Here is a 13,400-nt window from a genome sequence, read left to right on the forward strand (position 1 = left end):
TGATTTGCATTTCCCTAATGGCTAATGAGGTTGAGCATTTCTTTAAGTGCTTCTCTGCCATTTGATATTCCTCTACAGAGAATTCTCTGTTTAGCTCTGTTCCCCATTTTTTTTAATTGAATTACTTGGTTTGCTGCTTTTCAGCTTCTTTAGTTCTTTGTATATACTGGATATTAGCTCTCTGTCAGATAAAGGGTTGTTGAAGATTCTTTCCCAATCAGTAGGTAGTCGTTTTGTTTTTATGACAGTGTTCTTTGTTTTACAGAAGCTTTTCAGCTTCATGAGGTCCCATTTATTGATTGTTGCTCTTAGAGCCTGTTCTGTTGGTGGTCTGTTCAGGAAGATGTCTCCTGTGCCAATGAGTTCTAGCCTGTTCACCACTTTTATTTCTAAGCGATTTAGAGTATCTGGTTTTATGTTGAAGTCTTTGATCCACTTGGACTTTAGTTTTGTGCAAGGTGATAAATATGGATCTATTTTTCATTTTTCTGCATGTAGACATCTAGTTGGACCAGCACCATTTGTTGAAGATGCTGTCTTTTTTCCATTGTATGATTTTGGCTTCTTTGTCAAAAATCAAGTATTCATAGGTATGTGGGTTTATTTCTGGACCTTCTATTTGGTTCCATTGATCCTCCTTTCTGTTTCTATGCCAATACCATGCAGTTTTTATTACTGTTGCCCTGTAGTACAGCTTGAGATCGGGGATGGAGATACCTCCAGATGATCTGTTATTGTACAGGATAGTTTTGGAGAATATGGGTTTTTTTGTTTCTCCATATGAAGCTGAGAATCTTTTTTTCAAGGTCTGTATTGAATTGAGTTGGTATTTTGATGGGAATTGCATTGAATCTGTAGATTGCTTTTGGCAGGATGGTCATTTTCACAATGTTAATCCAACCAATCCATGAGCACAGGAGATCTTTCCATCTTCTGAGATCTTCTTCAATTTCTTTCTTCAGAGACTTGAAGTTTTTCTCAAACAGGTCTCTCACTTGTTTGGTTAGTGTCACCCCAAGGTACTTTATGTTATTAGTGGCTACTGTGAAGGGTGTTGTTTCACATATTTCTTTCTCGGCCCTTTTGTCTTTAGTATACAGGAGGGCTTCTGATTTTTTTGACTTGATTTTATATCCTGCCACTTTGCTGAAGGTGTTTATCAGATGGAGGAGTTCTCTGGTTGAATTTTTGGGGTCGCTCATATATACTATTATATCATCTGCGAATAGTGACACTTTGTCCTCCTCCTTTCTGATTTGTGTCTGCTTGATCTTCTTTAGTTGTCATATTGCTCTGGCTAGGACTTCAAGTACTATGTTGAAGAGATATGGAGACAGTGGGCAGCCTTGTCTTGTCCCTGATTAAATCAGTGAGACTGATTTAAGTTTCTCTCCATTGAGTTTGATGTTGGCTATAGGCTTGCTGTATATTGCCCTTACTATGTTTAGCTATGTGTCTTGTATCCCTGATCTCTCCAAGACTTTAAATATGAATGGGTGTTGGACTTTGTCAAATGCTTTTTCGGCATCTAAGGAGATGATCATGTGGTTTTTCTCCTTCATCTTGTTTATGTGGTGGATTACATTGATGGATTTTCATATGTTGAACCACCCCTGCATGCCTGGGAAGAAGCATACTTGGTCATGGTGGATGATATCTTTGATATGTTCTGGAATTCTGTTTGCAAGTATTTTATTGAGTATTTTTGCATCAATGTTCATAAGAGAGATAGGTCTGAAGTTCTCTTTTTTTGTTGTGTCTTTTTGTGGTTTAGGTATCAAGGTGATGGTGGCTTCATAGAATGAGTTTTGTAATGTTCCTTCTGTTTCTATTTTGTGGAATAGTTTGGAGAATATTGGAGTTAGCACCTCTTTGAAGGTCTGGTAGAATTCTGCATTGAATCCATCTGGCCCAGGACTTTTTTTGGAAGGGAGACTGTTGATGACTGCTTCTATTTCCTTGGGGGAAATAGGACTATTCAATCTTTCTACCCGATCTTGACTTAATTTTGGTAAATGGAATCTATCAAGAAAATTGTCCATTTCTTTTAGATTTTCAAATTTTGTGGCATATAGGCTTTTGTAGTACGACGTAATGATTCTTTGGATTTCTTCAGTGTCTGTAGTTATGTCCCCTTTTCATTTCTGATTTTACTGATTTGGATAGTTTCTCTCTGCCTTTTGATTATTTTGGCTAAAGATTTGTCTATCTTGTTGATTTTTTCAAAGAACCAGCTCTTGGTTTCATTGATTCTTTGAATAGTTTTATTTGTTTCTAGTTGATTGATTTCCTTCCTGAGTTTTATTATTTCCAGTCATATGCTCCTCTTGGGTGCATTTGCTTCTTTTTTTCTCTAGGGCTTTCAGTTGGGCTATTAAGTTGGTGGTATGAGATAGCACAAATGTTTTCTTGAAGGCATTTAGTGTTATGAATTTTCCTCTGAGCACTGCTTTCATTGTATCCCATAAATTAGGGTTTTTTTTTACCTTCATTTTCATTGAATTCTAGGAAGTCTTTAATTTCTTTCTTTATTTCTTCCTCAAAAGAGCTATCATTGAGTAGCAAGTTTTTCAGTTTCCATGTACTTGTAGGCTTTTTTCTAATTCCATTGTTGTTGGTGTCCAGCTTTATTCCATGGTGGTCAGATGGAATACACGCGATTATTTTAATTCTTCTTGTATCTGTTCAGGCTTGCTTTGTGACTAGCTATATGGTCTATTCTGGAAAAGGTTCCATGAGGTGATGAAAAGAATTTATATTCTTTTCGTTTGGGTGGAGGAAAGTTCTGTAGACATCTATTAGGTCCATTTGATTTAGAACCTCGGTAAGTGCTTTTATTTCCTTATTGGGTTTCTGTCTAGATGATCTGCCCCTTGGTGAAAATGGAGTGTTGAAGTCTCCCACTATCAAGGTGTTGGGATCGATGTGTGATTTAAGTTTTAGTAATGTTTCGTTTATGAATGTAGGTGCGCTTGTATTTGGGGTATAGATGTTCAGAATTGTGATGTCCTCTTGGTGGATTTTCCCTTTGACGAGAATGTAGTGTCCCTCCTCATCTTTTTTGATTAATTTTGGTTTGAAGTCTATTTTATTAAATATTAGGATAGCTACCCCAGCTTGTTTTCTGTGTATGTTTGCTTGAAAGACATTTTTCCAGCCTTTTACTTTGAGGTGGTATTTATCTTTGTTGCAGAGGTGTGTTTCTTGGATGCAGCAGAATGTTGGATCCTGTTTACACACCCATTCTGTTAGGCTGTGTCTTTTTATTGGCGAGTTGAGTCCATTGATGTTGATAGATAATAGTGACCAATAAATGTTAGTTTCTTTTGCATTGGAGTCGTTGATCTTACTGTGTTTCATTGCTTGTTTTCTTTTCATCTTTTGTTGGGATATTATCTGTATGCCCTGTTTTCTTGGGTGAAGTTGTTTTCATTGCATTGGAGTTTTCCTTCTAGTATCTTCTGTAGGGCTGGTTTGCTGTGTAGATATTGCATAAACTTAGTTTTGTCATGGAATATTTTGTTTTCTCCATCTATGTTGATTGAAAGCTTTGCAGGGTATAGTAGTCTAGGTTGACATTTGTGATCTCTTAGAGTCTCCATGACACTTGCCCAGGCCCTTCTGGCTTTCATAGTTTCTGATGAGAAGTCCAGTGTGATTCGGATAGGTCTACCTTCATGTTACTTGGCCTTTTTCCCTTGCTGCTTTTAATATATTTTCTTTGTTCTGTAGATTTAGTGTTTTGACTATGATGTGATGTGATGTGATGTGTTTCTTTTCTGGTCTAGTCTATTTTCTGTAGGCCTCTTGTATATTTATGGACATCTCTTTCTTTAAGTTGGGAAAATTTTCTTCTATGATTTTCTTGAAAATGTTTTCTGGACCTTGGAGCCTGGAGTCTTGTTTTTCATCAATTCCTATTATTCTTAGATTTCGTCTTTTCATGGAGTCCTTGATTTCTTGGATATTTTGTGTTTGGGACTTTTCTGATTTTACTTTCTCTTTGAGAGAAGTATCAATTTTTGCGAGTATATCTTCAGCTCCAGAAAATTCTCTCTTCCATCTCTTGTATTCTATTGGTGATGCGTACCTTGGTGGTTCCTGATCTTTTCTCCAATTTCTCCAGCTCTAGGGTTTTCTCAGTTTGTGTTTTCTTTATTGAGTCTAATTCTGTTTTCATGCCTTGCACCATTTCCATCATCTGTTTGAATGTGGATTCCTGTCTCTCTATGATGGTCTTTGTTTTTTTTTTGTTCATTTCCTTTGTATATGACACTAATTTTATCTATACTTGTGCTTCTATTTGTTTGGCTATCTTTGCCTGTGTTTCTTTAAGAATTTTGTCTATTACTTCTTTCTTTACCTCCAATTGACTGACCAAGTCTTTGAAAGATTTGTTCATTTCCTTTTTACCTGACTGAATTTGCATCGTTATTGTTCTGAGAGAGCTGTTTGTTTCCTCTTTATGAGCCTCAAATTGTTGGGTAAGCATAGCTTTAAAGTCATTTTCCTATGCTTCTGTTGAATTGGAGTATGTGTCAATTTTGGGGGTTGCTGGTTAAGTCATGATGTCCTGATTTATGTTGGAAGTGTTCTTTCACTTACCCCTGGCCATTGGCTTAACCGAAACCTTCTGTTTGTTTTTGGATTCTGTAGTTCAGACTGGTACTCTCTCTGGCGTCTGGAGAGTTCTTCAGGAAGGTGAGAGAGGTCTTGTGTCCTCAGCATATGCTGAGGACTCACTGTACCTTTTGGAGAAAAGTACACAGTTGTAAACGGGCAAATGCCGGTGTGTGTGTGTGTGTGTGTGTGTGTGTTTGTGTTTGTGTATGTTCGTGTGTTTTTGTGTGGAAGTGTGCGTGGAAGTGTGTCTCGAGGGACAGAGTGATAGATAATGTTGAACCCTTGAGTTAGTGGGAGGAGCTCTGCACTGTGTATGTAGTGATGGTCATGGCACTATTTCTGGCATTTACCTCCTTAACTACTCAATTGGACCCACAGAGCAGGGGCTTCAATTTCCCAAGTGATCCTCTGTGTCCCAAACTGGGTATGTGGGTGGGAGGGATTCGATGCCTGGCTTCTGTTATAGAAGGACCCTGGATCTGGGGAATCTGTAGATTCTCAAGGGTGCACTCACTTAGAGGCAGGTCACTTGGCAGGGATCGGGGTATCTGGGCTCTCTGCTCCCTGGTTTGGCCATGCTTGTTTGATGTGCTCTGCCAGCTCCATGCTGCTGTCACTGCCAGGTTAGGAGTTCCTGCTGCATCTGGAGACCTCAAGGTGTTCATGTGAGTAGGGATCGGGGTAACGAGGCTCTCTGTTCTCTGGTTTGGCCCTTGTTGGTCTTAAGCTGGAGGGCTGATGTGCCCAGCCAGCTCAGTGCTGCTCTGCTGCCAGGTTAGAAAGTCCCGCTGTAACTGGAGACTGGGTTGCTAGTCTAGATGCTTTCTGGGAAGTCCTGGGGGCTCTCCACTGTGCTTTCTAAGCTTGGGAGGCCCAGCGCCTGTTGTGCCTAGCTTTTATGGCGTTTCTGCCTGGTTTTGGTGAGTATATAGCGTATTCTTTGTCCCTGTGGGGTTGGGCGGGCCTTTGTGTCAGTGATCATGATCCTGTGTAGCTGGTATGGTGGCTAGCAGACTCCAGCCTAGGGAGCAGGGTGCCGCTGTGTGGGTCCGGGACTCTGAGACCAGTACTGCTGGCAGTTGCTGCTAACAGGCTAGGAGCTCCGCCTCAGCAGCTGCAGACCCCAGGCATTTAAGTCTTGCTGAGAAAGATAAGTCCACCTCAGCGACTGCAGACCCCAGGCAGTTAGGTTTGCGCTGAGAAAGATGAGTCTGCTGTGCCGAGGAGGAGGAGGGAGGTCTGGAGGAGAGGAGTGCTGGCAGATCAAAGGGTTCAGAGGTCCTTCAACTCACCAACTCAGACGTTTAGGTCTTCCACAGCTCAGAAGCTTTGTGTGCTAGTCGCCATCTTGGCTCCACCCCCGATTTTGCTTTTTCTTTGAGAGATGTATCAATTTCTGCAATTGTATCTTTGGTGCCTGATATACTCTCTTCCTTCTCCTGTATTCTGCTGATTATGCTTTTCCTTTGAGGTTCATGATCTTTACTCCAGCACTAGAGTTTTCTATTTTTGTGTTTTCTTAATTGATTCTAATTCTGTTTTCATGTCTTGCACCATTTCCTTCATCTGTTTGAATGTGGATTCCTGTCTTTCCATGATGGCCTCTATTTTTGTTGTTGTTGTTGTCATTTCCTCTCTATATGCCTGTACTTGTGCCTCTACATGTGCTTCTAATTGTTTGGCTGTATTTCTTTGAGAGCTTTGTTCATTTCCTCTTTTTGTGCCTCTAAAAACTGGATACACATGAGATCATTTTCCTGTGTTTCCAATGAATTCAAATATCCATTGATATTGGGTGAAGCCATGATATCCTGATTTTTTTTATTGTGTCCTTATGCAGACATCTAGCCATCTGCTTATCTGTAATCTTTGCTGTTTTTTTCCTGAAGTCTGTACTTCAGACTGGGTCCATCTGTCTCTGGATTTGGGAGTATTTATCAGGAAGATTAGAGAACACCACTGGTTTGAGAGTGGATGTTGATGTTTCAGCTGTAACTAAGGGAAGAAGGTCATTGGCTCATGTGCTTAATTGCATAAGTGTACATGTAAGTGTGCCTCAAAGGACAGGGTGATAGTGTGTGTAGATGCCTGGAAGGGTGGAGTGCAGGATGCCTGCAAATGCACATTGGGTTGCTGGCACCTGATTGGCCCACAGGTCTGTTGTACTGGCCCAGCTCACAGGTTGTCCCCTCTTACCAAGGAAGCCACAATGTTGATGCTCTGGTTTCAGCTTCCCCCCACCCTCACACCAATTTTGAAATTTCAGATCCTGCTCCCCTCAGATACAGTGTGCCCTAGTCACTGCCACCTTGGACTTCCCCTATTTTTTTGTTATTATCATTTATTACAATTTATTCAGTTTGTATCCTGTCTGTGTTGTCCTCTCTCATCTCCTCCCAATCCCTTCCTCCCTTCCTATTCTGCCCCTATGCCCATCCCCTAGTCCACTAAAAAGTGAGGTATTCCTCTTCCTCCCCTTCTACTTGACCCTAGGCTATCAGGTCACATCAGGACTGGTTGCATTGTGGTCAGGGAAGGCTGCACCCCCCCCAGAAAGATGTGATCAGAGAGCCTGTCTCTGACTCATGTCAGAGAAAGCCCTGATCCCTTTATTAGGGAACCCACTTGGAGACTAGTCTATGGGCTCCATCTGAGATGAGGTTTTAGGTCTTCTGTATACATTGTCCTTGGTTGGGCTATCAATCTCTGCAGGGCCCAAGGGCTCAGTTGCTTTGGCTCTGTTGGTCTCCTTTTAGAGCTCCTGTCCCTTGAAGGTCTTTCTGTCTTGTCCTTCCTTCATAAGACTACCTGCACTTGGCCCAAAGTTTGGATATGTGTCTCAGCCTCTGCTTTGATACCTCGGTCAGCAGAGTCTTTTCAGAGTCTGTCTGTGGTACGCTTCTATCTTGTTCCCTATCTTCTGCCTTCAATGTCTATCTCATTTGTCCTTCTGAAGGAGGATTGAACATCTTCCCTAGGGTCTTCCTTGTTGTTTAGCTTCTTGAGGAGTAGAGATTTTAGTATGTTTATTCTATATTATATGTCTAATATCCACTTATTAAGTGAAGATATACCATGTGTATCTTTCTGTTTCTGGGATACCTCACTCAAGATGATCTTTTCTAGTTCCTACCATTTGCCTGCAAATTTCATGATTTTTCTTATTTTTAATGGGCTGAGTAGTATTCCATTGTATAAAAGTACCACGACTTCTGTGTTCTTTCCTGTTGAGAGACATCTGGGTTGTTTCCAGCTTCTGGCTATTACAAATAGAGCTACTATAAATATGATTGAGTAAATGTCCTTGTTGTGTCCTTGAGCATCTTTTAGATATATGCCTAGGAGTGGTATAGCTGGATCTTGAAGAAGCGCTATTCCTAATTATCTGAGAAAGCGCCATATTTATTTCAAATGTGGTTGTACATATTTACATTCTTACCAGCAGTGGAGGAGAGTTCCCCTTTCTCCGCATCCTCTCCAGCATGTGTTGACACTTGAGTTTTTTTTATCTTAGTCATTCAGATGGGTGTAAGATGAAATCTCATGGATGATTATCGGAAGGAATAACATAGTGAAAATGGCCATCAGGCCAAAAACAATCTAAAGATTCAATGCAATTCCCATCAAAATACCAACACAATTCTTTATAGAACTTGAAAGAACAATTATCAATTTCATATAGAAAAACAAAACAGAACAAAAAACACAATTGTTAAAATAATCCAGTATACTCAGAGATCGTCTGGAGTTATCTCCATCCCTGAACTCAAGCTGTACTACAGAGCAATAGTAATAAAAACTGCATGGTCCTGACATAGAATGTTGATCAATGGAATCATATAGAAGAAGCAGAAATAACCCACACACCTATGGATTCTTGATTTTTGGCAAAGAAACCAAAACCATAAAATGTAAAAAAGACAGCATCTTCAACAAATGGTGCTAGTCTAACTGGATGTCTACATGTAGAAAAATGCAAATAGATGCATATCATCCTGCACAAAAATAAAGTACAAGTAGATCAAAGACATCAAAACCAGGCACACTAAATCTGTTAGAAGAAAAAGTGGGGAAGAGTCTTGAAACTCATTTGCACAGGAGACAGCTTCCTGAACAGAACTCCCACAACACAGGCTCTAAGATCAACAATCAATAAATGGGACCTCATGAAACTGAAAAGCTTTTGTAAAGCAACAGACACTGTCTTCAGAACAAAACAACAGCCTACAGATTGGGAAAGGATCTTTACCCAACCTGTATCTGAGAGAGGACTAAAATCCAGAATATATAAAGAACTCAAGAATTTAAACACTAACAAACCAAGTAATCCAATTAAAAAAAAATGGTGTACAGTGCTAAACAGAAAATTCTCAATAAAGGAATATTGAATGGCACAAAGACGAGGAAATGTTCAAAGTCCTTAGTCATCAGGAAAATCCAAATCACAAACATTTGGCATTAGCTCATAGCTTTCCCTACAGAAACTACAGTCATCATCATTCTCATTTCTTATCAGTTTAGTTACTTTATATTAGACAGGTATTTCATGACATGAAACTATTAAAATGTTATTACAGAAATGTCTTCTATCAGTAATTTCTGTAATATTTTTTTTCTCTGTTTTTATTGCTTTTTCTTTTTGAAATTATAATATTATTACATCATTCCTCCTTCTATATCTTTCCATATAATGTTCCTTGTTTTCTTTCTATTTTTTGGCCATTTTATCATTAATTTTCATTATATGTATATATGTAAATATATACTAAATACATAAATACAACCCAGCTCAGTCTGTATAATGTTATTTTTGTGTATGTTTTTCAGGGTAACCATTGGGAATTGGATAACTGAATGGTGTGCTCTTTGCTGTGGACAACAAGCAGGTCTCATAACGTTATTTTTGTTGACTCCTGGCACCCACAGGGAGGGGAAGAATAATTTTCACTGAATCTTCATTGATTCCCAAAGATAAGGCAGAATTTCTGATGATAGTAAAACCATGTTCCAAGATTTAAATGCCAGTTTTCACCTCTGAAACTTAACAGTATTTCTCAGTTGATCTCATTCTTCTTCATTTTCACCACTGAAGTTTCCTTTTGAAAGCATGCAGAACACCTTCTTATACCAAAGATGCCAGAATGTAAAGGCAAAACCTATGAAGGTATCAGCTCACTTTTCTTTGTTAAATGAGTTGTGTAGATTTTGTCTTCAGAAGTGATCCATTATTTCAGTCTAGAACAATCTGTAGTATTGAGTACAGCCTGGGTTGTTTGGAGTCCCGTAGGACCACTTTTGTCAACAACTCAATTAGATGTAACCCAATATTGAGTAATAGAAGTTTCATTTAATGACAAGAACTGACCATGTATGACTTTGTCTTTCCGTTATTTGGCAGTGTTAATTTAGGTTGCATATATATATTTATATATATATTCTTCTACTGCATTAGGTTTCCTTATTAGCCATAAAATGGCCCATAATATTAGCTGTTTCTCTCAGAATTCCTTCATTTATCCTCTTTCCTCCCACCTTCATATGATACTGTAGTTTAATCCCCATTCATCCATTACTATCTATTTTATTGCTCTTTCTTAATATATTTACTTTACCTCCTAGTCCATTATTCAGCAATTACTCTCTGTGATTATATGGTTTATATAGCTTGGTTGTCATTGATGAAATAGCTAATACCCACACATAAGTGAAAAAATAACAAATTTGTCTTTCTGTGTCTGGGATATATTACTCCACTTGCCTTTCTTTAGTTTCATCCATTTCTCTACAAATTTCATACTTTATAACAGCTGAGCAATACTCAACTGCGTAAATTTACCATATACTCTTTAATCTATTTTTCTGCTGAGGGATATCTAAATAGTTATTAATTGCAGTTTCCTAATTGTTAAGGATAATCAAATTTTCTTTAAGTATTTCTAAGCAGATGGATTTCATATTTTGAGAATGTTCTATTTCAATTTTTACCTCATTTTAAATTTATTTGTTTTCTTGATATTTAGTTTTTTGATTTTTCACATATATTAAGATATTAGCTCTTTAATGGATATTTAGTTAGTAAAAACTTTTTCCATCCTACAGCTTGGCACTTTGTTTGAATGATCGTGCCCTTTCCTTTGCCATGTTGGAACTGTGCCCATTCCTTGGTTGAGGAACAACTAGGTTGATTCCAGATTCTGGCTATTCTGAATAAATCTGCTACAGAATTGGTCGAGCAAATGTCTTTGTTGTATAGTTGAGCATATTTTGGATATATACCTAAGAGTGGTATAGCTGGATCTTGAGGTACCACTATTACAAATTGTCTGAGAAAGAGCCAGATTGATTTCCAAAGTGGTTGTACATGTTTAAGTTCCCATCAGCAATGGAGGAGGGTTCTCCTTTCTCCATAAGCTCAACCATACAGGAAGAAAATTTGCTCAACTATGTTCAAAGCAGCTTTATTCATTATAGACAGCACCTGGAAACAACCTAAATGTCCCTCAAGAGAAGAATGGATACAGAGATTTTGGTACATTTACACAATGGAATACCACTCAGCAATTTAAAACAGGGAAATCATGAAATTTGCAAACAAATGGATGGAACTGGAAAAAAATCATCCTGAGTGAGGAAACCCACATTCAGAAAGACACTCATGGTATACATTCACTTCTAAGTGGATATTAGACATATAATATAGGATAAACATACTAAGATCTATAGTCCTTAAGAAGCTAAACAACAAGGAGGACCATAAAGAAGGTACTCAATCCTCATCCAGAATGGCAAAAGGGATAGACATTAGAAGTAGGAGAAGACAGGGAACAGGACAGGACCCTACCACAAAGGACCTCTGGAAGACTCTACCCAGAACACTATCAAAGCAGATGCTGAGACCCATAGCCAAACTTTGGGCAGAGTACGGAGAATCTTATGGAAGAAGGGGGAAAGAAAGACCTGGAGGGGACAGGAGCGCAACAAGGAGACTAACAGAGCAAAAACCCTGGGCCCAGACACTGCAGAAACCAATATCCCAACCAGGGAGCATGCATGAAGAACATCTAGACCACCTAGATGTAGCTCATAGACAGCTCATAGAACCAAGTGGGTTCCCAAGTAACAGAAACAGGGGCTGTCTCTGACATGAACTCAGTGGCTGCCTCTTTGATCACCAACCCATGGTGGGGGGTGCAGCTTTGCCTGGTTACAGAAGAAGATGATGCAACCAGTCCTGATGAGACCTGATAGGCTAGGAACAGACAGAATGGAAGGAAGACTATCCCTATCAGTGGACTAGGGAAGGGACATAGGGGAAATAGAAGGAGGAGGTGGGACTCAGAAGTGAAGAGAGAGGGAACTATAGCCAGGATACAAAGTGAATTGTAATAATTAATAAATAAATTTGAAAAAAAGAAAAAAATATGTTGCAGTATCAATCAATAAAATTAATATTGATATAAAATAATATAAGTGAAAAATGTATAATTGTTTCACTTATTGTAGGCAACTTTGGGATAATGTCTTTTCCTTGGGGATTTTTCCTACTATCAGAAAGTAGCTATTGCTTTTGGCAAAGGATTAGACAGTGCATGTTTTATTCTTTGCCTGCCACATGTGGTCATTGTCACATTCCCATATGTGATGTTTAGCTTTTCAAATATTTAGTATGAAAATAATTTTAAGTTAAAGATACTAACAGGCCTTGTTCATGGGACAAATATGACTCCAGGATACAGTTTTCTGTTTTTTGTTTATAAGCATCATATACAATCAAGCATAATTTTTTAAAATAATTTTATGTTAATTTTTTATTAATTATACTGTATTCACTTTGTATTCCCTCTGTAGCTCCATCCCTCCTCTCCTCCTAATCGACGCTCCCTCCCCCTTCGCCACCCATGCCCCTCCAGGCCCCTCCCCAAGTCCACTGACAGTGAAGGTCTTCCTCTCTTTCCTTCTGATCCTAGTCTATCAGGTCTCATCAGGAGTGACTGCATTGTCTTCCTCTGTGTCCTGGCAAGGCTGCTTCCCCATTAGGATGAGGTGATCAAAGAGCAAGCCAATCAGTTCATGTCAGAACCAGTCCCTGTTCCCATCACTATTGAACCCACTTGGAGACTGAGCTGCCATGGGCTACATCTGTACATGGGTTCTAGGTTATCTCCATGCATGGTACTTGGTTGGAGTATCAGTCTCAGAGAGACCCCAGTGCCCAGATATTTTGGTCGTGTTGCTCTCTTTGTGGAGGTACTGTCCTCTTCAGGTCTTACTATTTCCCACTTCTTTCATAAGATTCCCTCTTATGAGACTTATGGCTCTGCCCAAAGGCTGGCCATAAGTCTCAGCATCTGCTTTGATACCCTGCAGTGTAGAGCTTTTCAGAGGCCCTCTGTGGCAGGCTCCTGTCCTGTTCCCTGTTTTTTCCTTCTTCTGATGTTCACTCTCTTTGTCTTTCTGAATGGGGATTGAGCATTTTAGCCAGAGTCCTCCTTCTTGATTAGTTTCTTTAAGTGTACAGATTTTAGTAGGTTTATCCCATATTACATGTCTAATATCCAATTATGAGTGAGCATATACCCTGTGCATCTTTCTGCTTCTGGAATACCTCACTTAGGATGATCTTTTCCAGATACCACCATATACCTGCAAATTTCATGATTTCCTTGTTTTTTTATTACTGAGTAATATTCCATTGTGTAGATGTACCACAATTTCTGTACCCATTCCTCAACTGAGGGGCATCTGGGCTGTTTCCATCTTCTGACTATTACAAATAA

This window comes from Psammomys obesus, unplaced genomic scaffold, assembly GCF_907164565.1.
Source record: "Psammomys obesus unplaced genomic scaffold, mPsaObe1.curated_primary_1811, whole genome shotgun sequence".
NCBI classification, from domain to species: domain Eukaryota; kingdom Metazoa; phylum Chordata; class Mammalia; order Rodentia; family Muridae; genus Psammomys; species Psammomys obesus.